The sequence below is a fragment of the Anthonomus grandis genome, chromosome 11, assembly GCF_022605725.1.
Source record: "Anthonomus grandis grandis chromosome 11, icAntGran1.3, whole genome shotgun sequence".
Lineage (NCBI taxonomy): Eukaryota > Metazoa > Arthropoda > Insecta > Coleoptera > Curculionidae > Anthonomus > Anthonomus grandis.
In genome coordinates this window covers 20,805,105-20,826,550 of record NC_065556.1, presented here as the reverse complement: position 1 = coordinate 20,826,550, position 21,446 = coordinate 20,805,105, and positions in this window count along the sequence as shown.

Sequence of the window (21,446 nt, the reverse complement as noted above, 5' to 3'; positions counted from 1 at the left end):
GTTGCTAAAACGACTCGTTTACGCTCGGATAGTCGTTAATTTTTTTTTATTATATAATAAAAAAATATTGTAATTTTTTCCTTCTGCAACGGATTCGAGCGGGAAGTATCGACTGTACCACCTACAAAAAGTATCAATTTAACGAATAAATTGAACGTTATTATTTGCTTGACGGTCCGCGACTGGGTCATCAATTTTTTGAATAAAATTTCTTTTTTTCGTAATCGTAGTTTAATATTATACAAAAGCGGTCAGGAACGTACTTTCAACTTAAGGTATAGGCATGGTATTAAGTCTGTTAAATATAACCTGCAAAGTGCTATCAAATATACTAAGAGCACGATACAGTTCCCACAGAAAAGCTGGGAGTTTAACAGAGATTGTTTGTAGATTTCCGACAAGCATACGATAGCATTACCAAAAAAAGTATTTGGCAAACTTTGGTAGGCATAGGGGAATCAAAAAAAGGTCAGAAAGTTACCAAAGATATGCATAGAAAACTGTAGGTTTAAAGTTAGGATAAGAAAGAACAACATTAAAATATTTTCCATTAATAATGACCAAAAGAAGGCTCTTGAATATAGTGCCAGACAAGGAAATGAATATTTGTCTGGAAATATGTACAAATAAGGGCCCAAAAATTATGACGATATTGACAAATTCGAAAGCAGTGCGATTAAGACAAAAGAAATGTTCTTGAATATAGAGGAGTGAATTATTATGTCCGGTAGGTAAAATAAGCATTTTGAATAAAGTGAAGTTTTGGCCTTCTGGGGTCAGTAAGAGTTATATATTCAAAGAACTCTTATATTACAACAAAAATACAACTATTTAAAGAAACTATGGGAATTCTTAACCCTAATAGCAATATTGCATTTATGGAATATCCTACCTATATATCATAATGGTGGTTTGAATATTGGCATGAAGAATGTTTCTTGTAAACCTCAAAACCCTTTTTTTGAAATTTATCTTCATGATTTATTATTTAAAATTCTATAATTTTTTATTATTGTCTTGAATTTTCTATTTTTTTTTAACTCCTGGCAATTTAATTTATTTTCTGTTTTTTATAATTCATTATGATTATGCCACTTTTTTCTTTAAGTAATGGCACCATTAAAGTAATTCTTAGTAATTCCTAAAGAAAAGAGTTTAGTGATAACTTAAAATTCCTTAATTTTATGCAATTGAAATGAAGACTTGTAGACTTCTTGAAGAGACTTGAAGACTCTTGTATTTTTTTCAATTTTATTGTTAATTTTTAGCTAATTAATTTATTTCGTATTGGTATTAGCAATTTTGTTAAAAAAAAGTATAAGTTTTTAATAAATTAACTGTTTTAACTAAAGGCTTGAAAATGGTTTTCTTCTTAACCAGAATTAAAATTGCCTAAAATTTATGAATATTTTAATTTAAAAAAATCCTTAAAGAAATTCGTGGGTACTTTGAACCATAATTTTTTTAAATCTCTTGATGTTTGTCAGCATATTAGATTGATATATAATTTTTTTTTTAATTTCAACTTTTTTCTTAAATTTCTAATAAAATTCCAGGTTTAAAATCTGTAATACTTGACTATATTTTACTTGCAATAAAATATTTTAAACTATTTTGCCCTTATATTACAAGAAATTGATTGAACCTAATTGATTATTAATTAGTAACTAACCCTTTCTTGATATTTCTTGGTATATAATTAATTTATACGAATTTTTAAAATTATTTCCTATTGTTTGTAAATGAATACATTTTACTGGTATTTAAAAAATGGGAAATTGCAATACAAATTCATACATAGATTTCAAGGAACTTTCAGTAATTTGCAACTGAAATAATTGGAATATAGGGGATTGGGTTGTGTTAGAATGCTCAGAATTATCAATTATGGATAAATTATAAAAAAGTAAAAATACACAAGACCAGTACGTTGCTGGTATATTCAGAATGTTTTAAATATAAATTAGAGTATGTTAAAAAAAAATTACAAAAAATAAATATAACAGGAAAAAAAACTGAACTCAAATATTTCTTAAAAAGATGCATAAAAACTTTCTGAAATTAAAAAAATCCCATTATGAATATTTGTCTTTTTTTATTTAGATTTGTTTAATATAAGCAAATATTATATTTTATTTACAAAAATATAGGAGAATAAGAAAATAACTAAATTATATATATTTTATCTTTATTTTAATGTTGAATATTTAAGCTATTTTTTTTTACTTTCATTTGGTACTTTTTCGCAGTTTTGACAAATATTTAGGAGAAACTAAAATTAGTTTAAAAAAGAAATTTAAAATAAAATTTGAAAAAATTATTGATAATTAAAAATATATAGTTAAAAAGTACAAAGCTTTTAGTAAAATAAAAAAACTTATATTTTACGAGGAAGCAAAATTACGAAATTTAAATAATTGTGAATTTTGATATGTAATTTAATATAAACGTTACACAAAGTATAATTAGTTTATTTTTTATGTAGGAACTTTATTAGGAAACTCGCTTTAGTGATAAATTTAAAATAAAATAATTTAAGAAATATATAAAACATTTAATATACAGTGGTGGCCAACTAATTAGAAACAGTGTGAATAAATTAATAAAAATCATAAATCTTTTGTAAATAAAATTGTTTATTCTTAAATTTCTCGCCCATTGTCGTAACTAACATTTACCTTTAATATTACCATAAATTTAGTGGATTTGTCTTCACATGTATACTTTTAAAAAAAAGTTAATTTTTTATACAAATATTGAATTAGACAACTAATTAGAAACTAAAGAATTATCAATTTAAAAAAACAAAATAAGAACTCTAAACCCTAAATAAATCAATATTTTGTAGCAAATGCCTTATTTTCAATGACAGCTCTACATATCCTGGGCATTGACTCCACCAGATGTTGACATCTCGCTAGTGGTATCGATTTCCACGCCTGCTCTGCTTCTTCCGCCAGATCTTTAAGGTTTTTAATATTTTTATGTTCTAAAAGTTTTTTCAGGTCTCTCCAAAGATTCTTAATGGAATTGAGATCCGGACTACATGAGGGCCAATCAAGTACATCAACATGGTTATCGTCAAACCATTTTTTTACAGACTTAGCCGTGTGCTTGGGATCATTGTCTTGTTGCAAAACCCAAGGCACCGGCAAAGTTTCATCAGCAAACGGCAACATGTGGTTTTCCATAATATCTTTATATTTTTCTTGGTCAAGAATCCCGTCAATTTTCACTAATGGACCTGTAACACCACGCCACCAAAAACATCCCCATAATTTTATATTTCCACCTCCATGTTTGACTGTGCTGGTTGTATACTTCGGATTATTTTCCGCACCCCTTGGTCTTCTCACAAATATTCTACCATCACTACCAATGCAATTTATTTTTGTCTCATCAGACCATAATACCTTTTTCCACTCTTTTATGGTCCAATAAATATGGTCCTTAGCGAATTTTAATCTAGTCTGGCGATTTTTCTTCTTTAGCAGTGGTTTCTTGCGGGATATTCGTTCAAATAGGTTGGCCTCATTAAGTCGTCGTCTTATAATTCGTGATGACATCGCGATAGCTGGAGAAACTTCTTCTTTAATCTGGTTGGAGGTTAAAAATGGATTCATTTTAGCCATTCGAACAATAGTTTCATCAGTTCGTTGGCTGGTATTTTTAGATCTTCTCTTGCGTGGAATATTTTCGTACATTTTATGTTCTTTTATGTGTTTGAGTGCATAGAAAACCATTTTTTTTTACATTTTAGGTGGTCAGCTATTTTACTATAAGTCCAACCTCTTTCCCTTAGCGTAAAAATTGTTTTACGCATTGACGAATCACAATTTTTTTTTCTACCAATTTTAAACTGTGGAAGACACAAAGACAAGGCTTGAAGATACAAAAAACACAAATTGTTACCAGTACAAAGGTTTGAAATGAACTATACGCGCGTTTATTTTCGTGGTTTCTAAGTAGATGGCCAACTGTGTTCTATAAATTTCTATTTTTTTCTATACCAATCTATAAATTTTGTTTATATTCTGCATTTCTTACAAATTTCTTAGTGGAATGTCTATAAATAAATTATATATTGCTGTTGTGATGAACAATCAAAATTTTAAAACAAGTTGGTTTTAATTTATTTTAAACAACTGAAACATTGAATAAAGTATTTTTTTAAAATCGTTTCTAATTAGTTGGCCACCACTGTATATGCAGTATATTTTAAAATTTTGAAATACAAAGCCCAAATTTAAATTTTAGTAATATTTCTTTTAAATTTTTTATTTAGATTGTTTTTACAATTATTCTTTACTAATTAAATCTGGATTAGGGGAATAATTAGGTTTTTTCCGAGCACAAATTTCAGAAACAAAAAATCTAAAATTAATAAAATAGTTTTATATTAATATCTATAAAATATTTTTTGTATTAATTAAAATTCTAATTTCATATACTTAAATCTTAATTAGCAATATTTGGATTTTTTTCTGATTTTTAAATTTTTTATGATTTTTCCAAAGTTCACAAAGTAGATTTAGTTAAAAAAATTAATTTTTATTGAAATATTAATTTTTTCCTTAATTTTTAATGACGTTTTGAAATTACAATTAAGGGTCTTTTTTGTAATTAAACATTTTGTAGCTAAATTAATTTATTGATTATTTTCCAAAATATTTGCAATTATTAAAAAAACAGGTTTGCTTTTTATTTAAATAACATCAATTTTTTTTTGAATAATTTTTTTAACAGATTTTTTTTTTCAAAAATTTATTGGGATTTTATAGGGCCAAAATTTTTAAAAAATATCCCATAGCAAGCCACTCGTTTTTCAACACAACCTTTGCCTGTCTAATCAGTTAATTCTTATAGCTTGAAAGCGTTCAAAGGTAAGTGCTATTTTTAAAAAATCAGACAAGACACATTGTAGACCTATTAAAATTATAAGCAACATTTTAAAATGTCTGGTTCATCTTAGAATGTATCATGTTATAGAAAATGAAATTTCAACCTGTCCCCATGGTTTCTTTAAAAAAATGTGAACAGCTCAGCACGGCAGTTCTTCTGTAGGCAAATAACCTCAAACCCTTTTAGTGTACTAATTCTATCAATGACCGGCTAATACTTCGGCAAGATGCCAACTGATGCAATTTAAGTAAACTGGAGATGACCTTATTATTTGCAACTATTCCATAAGTAATAAATCGCTATTTTGGTCTGGATATTTTAGGGAACTTGTCGTAACCTTTGTTAATAAGCTACCAAATATGATGAAAACATCTAAAACTCTTGAATTCAAGAGTTTTAGAACCAAATCATCATACATCACAGAGAACGTGTTTGAATAGCCACTTTTTTATTAAGAATTTCGTTGATTTTAATGCTCGTAATTTTTTATTTTGCTTAGATCCTTTGGTAATATGAATTATATTTGTTACTTATGGAATATTTTCAGCCATTTTGTTTATACTCTCCATGAGATATTTATTACATTTTTTTGCTATATATTCATTGCATTCTACGCATACTTTTCTTTCCCTACTCTCATTTTATGTGCAATGGCATTTATTATTGTTCTAAGCTTATCCCAAGCACCTTCACTTTTATCAAAAACAGCTCTCTTATATAAAATATCCCATATAATAATTTTTCTAATGTCAAGTTATTCATAATTTAAGCAAATTTTTTGTGTCTGAATATCAAAAGTCATGGAATCCCTATATAAAAATTTGCTGCCTACATGTGGTTGTAGAATTTTATCAGAGCCTTTGGCTAAGGTATAGATTAAGTAAAGGGGTTGCTAAAGAACTTTCTCAAATGCGTTTTTATTTTTAATAAGCTAAAAGCAGATTGATGTCACTAATGTGATTAGAATTTCTATGAAGGAACTTCTTAATACTAGATACAGAGAACGTGTCAGCGAAACTTTGCTGACCAATAATAAATACTCTATTAAATTACAGTAAAAAAAATAGCCTGAAATTCTGAAAAAACTCGAAATGTTTATTAATAATTTTAAAGCAATAAATAAATAATTTATAAAAAATAAATGTAGCTTTCAATAGACCAAAACTCTATTCTACGACAAAGTTTTTTTTTCTTTACAGTATATCAGGTTACAATGCGAAAACAATATCTGGAAATAAATCTGGAAAATCTCGTCCGCCTATGAACGGAACCGTGAAGCAAAACTTTCCTCGATTTTCCGATAAGGGCGCGTCCTGTTCCACCGGCGTTGACGTCACCACGGGGCACCCTCAGACCGAACCGGAGGATTTTCTGACAGTCGATTTTTCTTCCAGTGGACCAAATGTAATAATTTACCTGTAATCGGACCAATATTTATGTTTTCTCGTTATTAATCCGTATGTTTCTGTTTGTAAATACGTTTAACCGGTGCATTTTGCGTGTTGTGTTATCGAGTTTTGCCGTTGTTAAACCAACCACCCCCTCCATGTCCTGTTTTTGTTTGTTCCGCTTGACGTATTAACCACTTGTTGTCCAATCACACGGGGGGGATGTTCTAGGTTAATTTATTTTTCTTTTGTTTAGGCACGTAACTTTTAGTGTTTTTCGTTTGGGTACGTTTAGTTTTGGTGTTTTTATTTGGGTTTCTGCAAAAGACATCATGATCGGGTAAGTAATTTATGTTGACTCCAGTATACCAACTAATCAAACAGTTGTCAGGACTGAAGACTGCTTTACCATTAAAGTTTATAAAATAACAAAATCTCTAAAAGAATTGACCATAAAGCCCTTATTTCGTTGTAGTGAGAAGAAATATTTTCAGATAAATGATGACGTCAGGGAACGCTGGAGTTGCCTTATGTTTTGCCGGTAAATCAGTGGTGGCGTAAGAAAAAATTATATTTTTCCATGATTTTGCTTAAATAATAACGTTCTAAAATTGTTGTTAAATAAACTAAATTTATTCTTGAAAAAAGTTAGAAATAAATCAATTTTATTTTAACCAGGTTTTTAAAAAAATATTAATAAACTTATAATTCATATCAATTTGTGCTAATTTTAATTAAAGCGAATTTTCCTAAATTAAGTTTGAGTTGAATTTTACTTATTTTTCTTGGCACATTTTTTGATTAATTTGTTTTTTTTTCAATTTATTAGACTTATTTTAGACACATTATTCATAAGTGCATAGAATAACAAATTTAAATTGGCGTACTTACTTGAGATTTTTTATTTATTCGTAACAATAGGTTTTCACTTTTTATTTTAATAAAATAGTGTTTTATAAATTAAATGAAATACAAGAAAAATTTAATCACAAGAAATTTATTTTGTAATTTTTTTTTTCAATTTGTATAAATGAAAAAGGGGATAGTCTTACTAACAACAGAATATTAAAATTATTTATTTTCCTAATTTTCCCTTTTAGTTTTAAATTTTATTTAAATATTAATATTATTATTACTAAAATCTTACAAAATATGTAGAATAGTGACTATAATAATTATTACATATAATTTTTTTAAAATTATAGATTGTAAATGTATAAACCAAAATTATAAAATAATTATGATATGTATTTCATCTTTTATATGTATGTATGTCAGACTCAGATGGCAATATAGAAATAAAAATGTTTATATTTTTTCTGTATTACCATTTTAATTCTATTTTACTATCTGGAACTTAAATTTTTAATTTAAAAAAAATTACCCCGATTTCACATATATGCCACTGTGTAGGATATGATATATTTTTCATACACGTATAAATCTTTTAATCTAATAATGGAATATCATATACAAATAAATTTAGAAAAAAAATAGAAAATGTATTAACGTGTATGAAATAATAATTACACCAAATAAGATATACGAATAAAAAAAAATCAAACTCAAGAATACAAATTTGCTCAAAACTAAACAAAAATTTAAAAAATAAAATTTATTTTAGATAAATGCAGTGGTGTACTTTTTTTATTAAATAATATTTACGATAAATCTGTTATGAACTCCATTGATAAAAATTGATTTTTTTCTTTGTACGTCGAGAAATGCTCCCTGATCCATAAGGCACATCTGCAAATAAAAAAAAATATCTACATTGGTAGTAAAGTTAAAATCAATTTAACTAATTATATTTTTCTGTGAAAATTTTTTTTTTGTTTCTAAATATTTTTATTTATTTGTTAAATTGATGTTCCATTTTTGGAACACTGGGAACACATTGGTGCATTAAAACCAACTTTAATTTTTATGAACAAAAGTCAAGTTTAATTTAAAAAATCATAGAATAATTATTAAGTGGACACATGATAGTCTTTAAAACAAACCTCATGTAAACTGAGGTTACATTTCTCACACATCTTAGTCGAGTTTTTGTGACATAGGGCGCACCTACTCTGTTTTGTAGCTGTAATAATCCAATGATTCAAACCATCGTACCTAATTTGATTATGGTTCCGAGCCTCTAACGCCTTTGATGTTTTAGGGCGTCCTCCAGTTGAAGTAGGCCTTCCATATTTTCTTAAATATAACTGCACCACTTCTCTTCGAAACTTTAAAAAATCCACTTTTTCGCCATTTGGTTGAAGTCTGTAATATTGCCAGGCGTTATGCATGCACGAGTCCAAGCAAAATGCGAAAAAACTCTACCACTATTTCTTGGAACGAACCCCAATTCTATAGTTGTGTATATTTTAATCCATTAAAGGACCATAAAAGGACAATTCTCTAATCTATTCCCGTTGATTGTACCTTTATATCCTACTTTGATCTTCTGGAGCGAATTGACTAATTTTAGGGAGGAAAAATATGTGTCGCCATAAATTTTAAATGGGAATTTTTTTGGGAAATTCTTCAAAAGGGTCATCAGATCCTCCTAATCCTAGGTCCATGTAGCGCCTATTTGCTTGTTTACCTTGATAGGGATTAAATTGTATTAGATACCCAGATTCTTCACACAAGGACCATATTTTATAGCCGTACTTAATAGGTTTACCTTTTATGTACTGCTTCGCTCCATGCCTTCCGAAATATGGTACCATACTTTTATCAATAGACAGTTTTTTCGTTAAGCGGAGCATAAGACAGAAATCGGTCATTCAACATGTTGAAAAGTGGTTGCAACTTCGCAAATTTATTGTCTTATTCTAAATCATTATTATCAGCACAATGCGCAAATTTTTTTAACAATTCAAATCGACTTCTTCGTATTGCGTTTGCTACTAATGGACTGTATGTATCAGTATCCACCTCCCAAAGCATACGTCATCTTGGAACTTGTAAATGCCTGGATAAACATAAAATACCAATAAAGCATTTAAGTTCTCCTGCATCAGTACTAAAATTATGATTGCTTTTTTGTCTGGCATACAAATTAAACATTTCTACTAAATGATTCAAAGCACGCAACAGCATCTGGAAATATGTCCACGTTTGCGCTAGGCTCTTTCGAAGAAACAAATTATGGGAAGGAGTTATTCAATTCCACTTTTTTCCAGCTTCTTTCTAAATTTGTTCTGTTTATATTAGTTTGGGTTACCAAGCGAGCTAAAGGTATATTATCGCTATCGTCGCTTGCATTACCATCAGATAATTCAGGAGAGTTATCGTTTACGATAAAATGGCCTGAGGTTCCTGGTTGCGAATCGATTGCGAAGATTTGCTCAATAATTTTATCCTGATCATTATCCCCAATATAAACTACTCCATCAATATTGTTTATTTTAGCACAAGCTTCTGACTGCATTTGACGACCACTAAGGTGATTTACATTAGCTGAAGGAAATTCATCATCATCAGAATCCTCTTCAGAATCCCTTCCATCGTTTGGAGGTGTGATAAAAACATCTGCAGCCCAAAACTGCTCATCTTCAACTAAATCAATTAGTTCTTGGGTCGTGTAATACCTACAACAAAAATAAAAAATTATGTCCCCGTTTGCTCCCAGTGTTCCAATATAGGAACAACCTAAAATATCAAATCATTTAGTAACTTTCAATAATATTCATATTGGGTATATAAAATATCTTGAACTACATCACTTACAATAAATTATTTGCGAACGACAGAACGACACTAACACGACAGCGCCACGGAAAGATAGGTTAAGAGCACGCTTCTTAGAAAAGAGAGGGGGACAACGTGGTCGTTCCGTTTTTGGAACACCGGCACACAATATTGACATTTCCAATATCGGAACTCTGGGAAAAAACGGGTTAAAAAGTCTCATTTTATTAAACGCATTTTATAAACGTCTTTAAATAATATAAAATAGTCCGTACTTAAACGTTTAACTTTTATGAAATAATAATTGTAAATAATAAACATGTAATAAACCTTCTTATTAAACGTCAATAAAACATAAACATCATTTTAAATGCGTCAACGTATATAACGCGGACATTTTATATGATATTTATAATAATTGTTTAACCAAAAATAAAAGTTTATTTAACCATCGTGTGATGCTTGGGATAATAGGTTCAATAAAACTTAAAAGATAATGCGGGAAAACTTTAAACAAACTGGCAAGACTAATGTCTAATGAAAACCTTTAAAGCAGTCACTGTGTGAATCCAGATCCAGATCATCTTTAAGTTACTGAACTTGCTAATATTTTTGATTTAAGGTAGCTTAATTTGCCCTATATATCGGTGAGAATTCGAACACAGCACTAACATATTCAAGAATCCTAAGTCACATAGAAAAAAACGTATTATATTATTATACTTTAAAGTAGAAATAAGAGAGCGCATACTATAAGGAAATAAATGCTATTACACAACAGAGTATTTATTACGATCATGAATCCTGACCAGACAAGCAAAAACTATTATAAGATCATTTGTAACTTTGAAAAGAAAACCGTTTTGAAAAGAAAATCCTTAGGAAAATATTTGAATCATTAAATATTGCGGTATATGATGCGTATAAATAACGGGGTATACGAACTTATTAGGGAGTTTATATTTAGAGAGCAAGTGTTTTACTTTTATATTTATGATTATCTGTAAAATCTAGAGAATCAAGTATTTTTCTGGCATGATTTTCCTAATACTTAAGGCCCTATCGTCCTTACAGCTTGGCCAATTATATAAGCTTTTAAGACAATCAATCTTAATGCAGTAGTATATTAAGAGAAAACTAAAAATAATGATGAAAAAATTAAAACTTAATTATTTTAATTACACTAAGCGTTAGAACTAAAATTTCACTTAAATCTATTACATAAAATTGATTTTAATTACCTCGAATAAAAAAAAGTGTTTATAAACCAAAGGATCTTGTTTATCGCAGTTTATAATATTATGTAAAGTGGTATTCACTTGTCGGTAATGCATGAACGAGTAACTACCGTGTATGAAAAAGCATTTAAAATGTAAATTCGGAAATTTGAATTTTTATTGAGGCGCCCTTTTTAAATTTTTTCGCGAAAATCACCATCCCATCCATCCACCCCGCGTGCCGCAGTAACACCCTCAGTGTTTAATATCGAAACTCACACCCTTATCGAATGAGAGTCAATAACACGTTTTCTGTGTTAGATTAAAAACTCAATTTTCAATGTAACATAAAAAGAAATTCCGTCGTAGGTCAAACGGAATAAAATTGGTTTTTAAACGGGGTCCTCTGGACCTCAGGGCGGAATTACAAAAATCTAACGGAGACTAATTTCTGCTCGGACGGTCAATTAGCAAGGGGAATACGAACGTTTTAATCAGAAAATACGATCGAATTCAACATTTAATTGCAAATTTACTGTGTAGGGTCTCATTTGAGAAATCGCACCGGGAAAGGAAATTTAGTGAAGCTACGTGGAAAAGTTCATCAGTTTTTAGACCTATATCTCTATCCCAGTTTAAAGTATCGTAGAAGATGACAATATCTAACTTAGTGTTTGATTCATAAGACAATTAACTCTTATAATGCACTTACATCAAGAGTATTAGCAAATCAATTCTTACAATAAGGCTGTTAAGTCAATCTTACTTAAAAATGGTCTGTATTTACGCAATAACTATAATATATATAATAATATTATACTTTAACGTTTTTCATTTTACAGTGTCACTACTTACTATGGCTCACCCTATATTTCTCTGTTTTAACCGATCTTCGTAAATATTTTTAAGTTTTACTGGACATGTTATGCCTTGTAATTTATGGTATTTATATCTTCAATTTAAGGTTTAACTTTATTATATTTACTTTATGTTGGTTAAGTTAAAACTTATTGTTCTTTGCTAATTTTTATTTTTTAAATTGTGGCTATATGCACATTTTGTATCAGAAGGCTTTGAAGAATAATAAAAAATAATATTTAAGAACAAAAGAAGTTTCAGAATATCCAGTCGGTCTTCGCAGTAAAATATTATCCAATTAAAAAAAAATAGAATGTGATTTTTTGATTTACGTGTCATTCGTGTGTTTTTCTCATTTAAATTAAGTAAAAAAAGACCTAAATTTGAAGTAAACAAAAATGACTAAACATAAAATAACTAATTTATCTTTTAAATATTTAATACGAATTTTAAAAGTAAATAAATAAAAAACCGGTTATTAAATTATTTAAACATTTTAACTGATTTTTTTAATTACTTTTTGCAAAGTGAATAAGAAAATACCAAAATAAAACTTTACAATTTATTAATAATTTAATTAATAATATATTACTAGTCTTTTATTGCATAAAATTCACAATTATTTTTTGTTGTTAAATATAAAATTGTATTACAAGTATTACAAGTGTTATTATTTTAATTTATTCCTATTTTATCTAGAAATTAATTTCCATATATTAATAGAATAAAAAAAGGACAGAAAAGCTTAATTCAATTTTAATTTTTAAAATATCATTTCATTTAATTTTTTTAAATTAAAAGTTTCGTGATTTATTTTGTAATTTAACTTAATAATAATTAAATTCAACCTTTTTTTTTCATCTAAAGTTTTGAAAAGTAGTAAAATAAATAAATAAATAATAGGCTTGTTAAGCTAAAAGCTACATGTAAAACATTAAATAAACAATATATAATTACTGACAAGTTTATACTTATTCTTTTATTGATTTTTAAATATACTTATAATCATTCAATATTTTTATAAAATGAGGCAAACTATTTAATTCATAAAGGCAATTCTGCAATACTGAATTAAATTTTACATATTTTCCATTAGAATAAAATCGTTTCTATTCCTAGTGTTAGAGCTATGTAATTTTTAATCTTTAAGGTTTTAAGCCCAAAAATGCCATATCTAGGCTATTATCAGAGCTACGACCTTAAGGATAGTCTCGATGTATTCACAGAAATAAATTTAAGACAAAACCGTTGGAATTTTCCCGATAGTACTCATAGAAGCTGGGATATCTGCTTTTAAAATTTGTTTTTTTTTATTTTTAGGATATACCCCCCCGTATCGAATATTTCAGCAAAAATTTATTTTTTTAAAAATTGAACTAACTATACCAGCGTCTTTCTGGTATCACCTACATCACGAAAGCGCCGGGTTGGGAGCATTTTAAAAATTCGGACAAAGTCATTTTTGGACCTCGTTTTCGAGTCCAAAAATTGGCACCAAAAATGCGATATCTCGGCTAATATGAGAGGTACGACCTTGCAAAAAATCTTGTTGTATTCAGAAGGGCGAAGCTAAAACATAAATGTAGGAATTATCCCGATACGGGCCATAGAAGCTGAGATATCTACCTCCAAGATTTTTTTCGTAATTGAACTAACTATACCAGCGGCTTCCTTGTATCACCTACATCACGAAAACACTGGGTTATGACGAGATCTGAGCAGAACTAAGGGAATGAGGGCGCACTTTTAAAATTCGGAAAAAAGTCATTTTTGGACCTCGTTTTTGAGCTCAAAAATGGGCGCCAAAAATGCGATATCTCGGCTATTATACAAGCTATGACCTTGATGTAAACCTCGTTGCATTCAGAAGGACGAAACTAAGACATAACCGTTAGAATTTTCCTGGTAGAGCTTATAGAAGCTGAGATATCTACTAGTTGAATGCAAGTCCATATTTGGTAGGAGAATGTGTACATAAAGATTACAAAATGGGGAAGTCTTTATCTCCAAGAAAAATGCATGTAGGTCATTTAGTTAAATGTATTATGTATCTTTTAATCAAGATTGTTGTTTTTATTCCCGATCACGGGTAGTTGTTTTTTTGAGTTTTATTTGTTGAACGTATATGTTTTTTGTAATGTTCTGTATCTGGTGATGGATGCTAAGACAGCCGAAATGCATAATTCATTTAACTAAATGACCTACATGCATTTTTTATTGGAGATAAAGACTTCACAGACGGACAGACCCCATTTTGTAATCTTTGAGATATCTACCTTTAAATTTTGGGATTTTTCATTTTTCGCTTGCTTGTTCTCATAACGTACATCACGAAAACACTGGGATATAAGAGGATCCGAGCAGAACTAAGAAACGAGTAATTTTTTGACGTCCGTTTTAAGCCCAAAAATGCCACTTTTCTATTGAGGTTTATCCAAATACGTATAAAAACACATATTTTGTTATAATTTTGGACTTATTTTTAAACTGCGTTCAGGATATAGGTCCTAGAAAATGTAAAATTTCGACTTTTTGGTCGGTTTTTCGGACACATCCCGGTCTTAGTTCTTTTATATTCTCGGTATTATTCTAAAATTGGGTTTTTTTATGTATGTTTATTTAATTACATATGAAAACATTCATTCAATAATAATTCTTGGCTTATTTTTAAACTGCGTCCATGATATATTTCTTAGGGGAGGCAAAATCTTGACCTGGTCGGTTTTTCGGATATATCCCGGTCTCATTTCTTTCATATTATAGGTAATATTTTAAGATTGTGTTTTTCTATTGACGTATATCCAAATAAATTAATACGTATTTTATTTATATACAATTATTATTATAAAACACTTAATTTATAATATCAATTGGCTTATTTTTAATCTGCGTCTAAGATGTGGGTTTTAGGAGAGCCAGAATCTGGACTTTCACATTGAATATAAAATTTTTCGTTCTTAGTATTTTTAGGTTTAAGTTTTTACCATGTCGATCAAAAAAATTTGGTTTATCACTGTTTCAATAATATTTTCATCATCAATTTTATACTCAGACTCACTTACTCCTACTTTAATTCTATGTTCATGCGTTTTAGATCTATCCGTGTTTCGACTGTACTAGACATTACCAGATTTTCTGTAAGTAAGAAATAATATCAATAATAAATTAATATGTAATTACTAGGCTCCGTCCTATTTTATTAACTTTTAATTTTTACCCTGGACATGTAACGTGTAGTGTAGTTTTGCTGTTGTTTTTTTTAATTAGTGAATACACAAGGTATGAAGTAAGTTATTAGTATGTAATTTTAGTGCAAATTAGGTTTAATTATTAAGTGTTCATAAAGCTTATTTTTCTGTAACTTACAGAAGATCTGATGATGCCTAGTGCGGGCGAAAAACATGTAACCATTTGACATTATATTCAATATATTTTCATAATTCTCGAGTTGTAATTAGTCAATTAAATAAATTATATAAAAATATTTATATTCTAAATACATATTTTTTTTATATTTACTTCTTAAAAAATGACTAAAAAATTGTTAAAAAAAAATTACAAAATTCTCAAATAAAATTTAAATATTAATTACAAGTTTTTAAGAAAAATCAATTAGCGATAATTTTTTTTTAATTTTAGAATTTTTGTTTCAATGAAATATCCTCATTTAATTTTTTCTTCAACATTTGATAATTCCATAAAATTCACATTAATTAAAATTCTTTTTTTTTTTCGTTTAAATATGTAATTTTAATTATTTTTTTTTTAAATTATAAAATGAATTCGATAGTAATATACAAGCTTTAGTATAGGGAAAAAGTAAAATTTTTATTTACATATCGTCATCTCAATCTGACTTATCACAAAGGATGAATAAATAAATAAAGAAGCTTATCTAGCATAATAGCTACATACATTACAATAATTTTAATTATAATATAAAGCAGTACTAAAGTCTACAAAGAAAATAAACTAAAATAATAATAATAAACCAATAAAAGTTCATTACATACAGGGCTACATTAGGTATAATAAAACTTATAACTAAAATCATAAAAAGAATATAATGTACAACACAAAAATTTAAAAAAATAGAAATACTCTTAGCTATCCCTATTTAAAAGATGTTTTCTCAATAGCCTCCTAAACTGGCTTACATTATCACAGGCAAGATATAGCTGGGTAACAAACGATGTTTCAATTTAAATATAAACAAATAGGCATTAAACTTTATACGTTCAGTCACAGACATCATATTTAGGACACTTAATACACATTTAATTGGTGTATATCGATCACATTTTAAAATCAGTCTCATAGCTCTATTCTGTATTACTTCCAACTGGTGTATTTTATATTGTGGCAGATTAAACAACAACGTGGAGCAATACAGCAAATGCGGAAGTGCAATTAAACAAAAGCAACTTTGTGCTCATGGAGAGATTTCTTCCCACTCTGGTGATAAATCCAACTTTTTTGGAGAATTTTCGCATGACGTAGTCTGCATGTGCACAAAAGTTTAAATTGGCATCTAGAATATTACCCAAATACTTAATTTCACTCTCATAAACAATGCTATTCCCATTTACAGTAATGCTCACACTATCCATATCTATTTGATTAAGTCGTGACTTTTTGCCAAATATGAAAAACTTCGATTTAGCTGTATTTAAACACAATTTGTTAGTGCAAAGCCAGACAAATAAACTATTCAATTCATTATTTAGGTCGATTTGCATTTGCTGTAAGTTTTTGCTTATAATATACACCATTGTATCATCTGCAAAAAAACTAATATAAATAAATAGAATACCCTATAAAAAGTTACATTTTATTACTCATTCAATAAGATTACCTTACTTAGTCATTTATACATATTAAAAAAAAGATGTGGTTTAATTTTTAGGTTTTTTTCTTTTTTTAATTAATTTATTGAAATAAAAAAAGTCAATGAAATATTATAAATTAAAAAAATAGTTAAGGTGAAAATGGCATAGAAGAAAAAGGTAAAAAATGCACGCAGTTGCAATTGCTCGTTAAACTCCGATTTCCTAAATTATAATTTAAAAAAAAACGATTCAAAATAGCCGACCCAAAATCGAATCGAAAGATTAACCAAGGGATAATCGAGCACACATGGAGGTAATCGGTATGTTAACGTGGCCGTTATTAAACTAATTTGATTAGCAATTAGAATCCGACTGATTTGGCAAACAAGGCCTGCATGGAACCGATTCAATTTTGCACGAAGTTATTCCATTATGATAATACCCAATTTGGAATACAAAGGAAGGAATGTGCCAGAACAATTGACAATTACCGGTCAAATTTGTTTTGTTGTGCTACTGTGTCCAAAGTACCCACTTTACGCACTCTCCTTATACCAAACATTTTTATCCAATTGTTATGCAAATGGTTCCAGGTTCAAATTAGCTCAATGTTATTAACTTTTTAATTTTTTTACGATGTCACTTGGGTCAAAAAGGAATTTAGTTTTATAATATTACATTAGCATTCTAGTGATGCATAGCATAGAGTCCTTTTTATATAATTGAAATTTTAAAACAAAAATCGAAAAATGAACGCACTTGTTACATAAATAGCTATTTCATACTCTATTCTTTAGCATAAAGGCATATAGAACTTCATATAGCTTAGTAAAAATAAGGTTAAAGTCTATACGATCTCAAAGCTTTTCAAGTTTATGGAAGGGAAAATCAGATTAGGCAGTTAATAAGCCGAAGCTGAATTCAATACGCGGCTGGGATGGTAGGTAGGTAATTGAAGCTAATCTTGGGAAGCAACAAAAGGGAATGTAACGAGTGGAGCAGCAAGACAACTTGGGAACTCGTTGGCTTCGTAAAATCCAGTCTCTCCTTTTTATAAGGAATAAGCTCATTATTCGTTAAATTTATTACTTTAGTTCAGAATTTACATCTGGAAATACCTTATTTATTTACGTTATATACAGCGTGTCCATTTAGTACTTTTTTCATTGTGACTGTATTTTTAAAGTTAAAAACTCACTTTTTTTTTGTGTTCAAAAGGTGAAAAAAAAATAACATTTTAAAATTGTTTTGACTCATACAGGTTGTTTAGAAAAGGCGAAGACCTTCCTTGTAAAATTCCAAGATATTTGATGTCATGCATGTGATACTTTAATAAAGTAGTTATTGAATTAGAGACAGTTGAATTTTTTTTTCAAGTTTAATAGGATTCAGAGCCATAACTGCTTGTCATTGGCAAAAATAATTTTTACATTTCTAAATTAATTTTTTTAAATATATTTATTAAAAAAAATAATTCTACCGCCACTTGTCTTTGTTTGTCTTAAAATTAATGGTTAACGTAGCTAAAAATGTATGCCATGAATTTGATGTTAAAAGGTTAAGACAGCAATGTCAAAATAATTTAATCCAATAACGAATAGTTATGCCTAATAATTAGCGTCTTAAAGTTGGAAAAAGATTGTCGATTTTCAGCTATCTCTAATTTAAAAATTACTTGTTTTATTAAAATATAAATAAATTGTATTTATTAAAATATAAATACATCAAATTTTCTAAATTTTGACGCAGACTCAGCAAATATGACTTTTTTTACCCCCTCCTACAAAAAAAATTGATTTTTTTGCTTCAAAAATACAGCCACGTGTGCATTTGTAATATTTTTTAGCATATTCGTATATATAAGTATTTGCTATTATTTTCTTAGTCAATATTTCAAATTTTCCAGAAATATTCCTCCGTTTTTGGTTTAGGTTGAATTTTAGATAATTTATAGAAACATCTAACAACAATAAATAGAAACATTAAATAATTTAGAAGAAGAGGAAAAAAGTTGGAAGAGGAGTGAAAGAAGAAGGAAGAAAATTAAATGGCCAGCAAAAATCCAGATTTTATGCCCCTAGAGAATGCAAAAAATAAGACATATCGAACAGAACCGCGCATATTTCTTATCCTTTACTGATAAAAAGCTGCGTTCACGAATACCTAAAGGGTTTCTGCACACAGTGTATAATAAATCTATAATTCACACTTTATAAATACCGAATAAACAACCCATTAATATAAAAACCCTTATTGTTCTGGAAAATATTAATTAATATCCGAAAAATAATAGGGAGGACCTGACAACGCCCGAGCCGAGCGGTTAATCAATAACCAGCTCGCTGGCATCATAATAAATGCTGCTGCACCTCCCCATCACCTTATTAAATCTTTATTAATTACCCACCGATCTATTAAAGTTGATTTAAAGTACAATTTATCCAGATTTCCACTTAAGAACTTATTAAGACTCTACTTTCATTATATTTGTCCCCTTAAGTCTTAACAAAACCACCTTTTGTTCGGTGTGGGAGGTGAGGTATCTAGATATTAAAATCCAGAGTATCACTTTGATGTAATTGCATGTTGTTTTATAAAATAAGTGGGAAAAGTTAGATCTGTCTGGAAATAAAAAAGATGTGTCTAATTACCGCTCTATAAGCATCTTATCGTCAGTTCCTAAGATTTTTATGCAGTGTATCGAGGCTTTTCTTAATAAAGGTTTTCAGGACAATTTGGTTGATTAACAAGGCCTTGTTAGTGGTCATTTAGTCGATATCAAACTTTTCATATTAACTAACTTTTATTTATTCATTCATTGATTCTATAGCCATGAGGTAGGATTTTATTAAAGCCTTTGACAATTCCATTTTGATTCATCAACTGTCAAAGTTTGGTATCACTGGTGTTCTCTTATCATAAATTGAATCATATTTAAGCAATTAAGTCTGCTGTCCTCTAGATATTGAAACTCTGCAAAATGGTCTCAAATTTGGCACTCAACTGTCTAGAAGGGGTAAGAAAAAGATTATTTTTTCCAGACATGTAAAATCTGGGCAACGTCTGATACCTCCACGCAATGAAACTAATCATTATTGACTCTGCCAGGCAGTTGATCAACCTGGAAGAACAAAATTAATTTTTCAGGCAGTTAACGTAATTTTTTCTTGGAAATTTGACCTGAAGATCTACATCATTTTGAACTCAAGAGACATTAAGTTCAGGGTATCAGTACGAAAGCTTTTGGTCTTCAACTACCTGAAAGAATAGAAAAAATATTATTATTGTTTTAAAAGGTGGTAGCACTGAACAATTAAACATCCTTTGGCAGACTACAGCTCTTTATTCCTTACTTTTCCAGGCAGTTGAAGGCATTTTGTTACTTCTTAAAAGCAGATTAGAAAAGTTGAAAAATTTCCAGAATATACCCTTGTTTGAACAGTAATTGTCTAAAAGAATAAAGAAAAGTCCAAAGAGTGTTTAATATCTACGTCACCATTGGAGAGTTCCAAACAGTCGATCTCATTATTTATTTGTTTCCCGGTAGAGTTTTCAACCAGTACGAAAAATCAATTAATGAATTAGAATTGATGGAGCACTATATGTTGACTATTCTTGTCATTAGTATCTTCGACAATATTGCTCATCAGTGTGACTAGTGCCATTAGTAAATAAATGAACATAATGTAAAAATTCATATGAAATCTGGTTCAATTAATCAAATGCATACTGTATCACAAGCATATAGTTATAAAGTATACCACTAATCTTATATAAAATGATTAATTAGAAATTCGCTATTCAAAGTGCCTTATACGAACCGAGTGCAGCCTTTATTCTGTCAATTTCTTATTTCGATATTATTATTTCATTCCTTTTTCATTCAATTTTTTTTCTATCACACAGAATTATTTAACTTTTTCATAGTTCGTTTTCGTCAGTACCAATGCAGTCATTTTATTATTATCATCTCTTTCACAAATAATATCATCGACCACGTTCGCCATCGCTGTTGCGCTTCTAAATGTTGACTGTTTTTGAGATAAAACTTCCGAATCTTTAATATGCTGACAAATTTGACAATCCAAGATTTTTTCTAATAATTTAGACAAGGTTGGAAGCGCACTAATCGACCTAAAATGAGCGTAATCTGGGGGATTATTTATTTCAGCTTCACCGTTCCTGATACTGAGGAAGCCAATTTAAAAATAAATAGTGACCTTCAGTATTTATTTGAAAAATCGACAAATATGCAGCTTAAACTTAATTCAGCCAAATCCGTAGCAATTCCGAAGGGTCAGGGGAAAAAAGCAGGTAAGTCAATTGTTCACGAAACTGAGAAAAACACAATTTAATGTTAAAAACGGTACAAAATCAGTATGAGAGCTTATCAAAAGACTGTTTATGAAAATAAGTACAGTATTATGTTCTAAGAAAGTAAAAAGCGAATCTTCATGATATCGGTTGTATCCAGATTGATCCAGACCTGAAAAAAACCACATCAAGTGTAAGGTAATTGTAATAAATTATATTTTAACTTGCATTAAATTAGTCATGGGGTAGATTGAGAA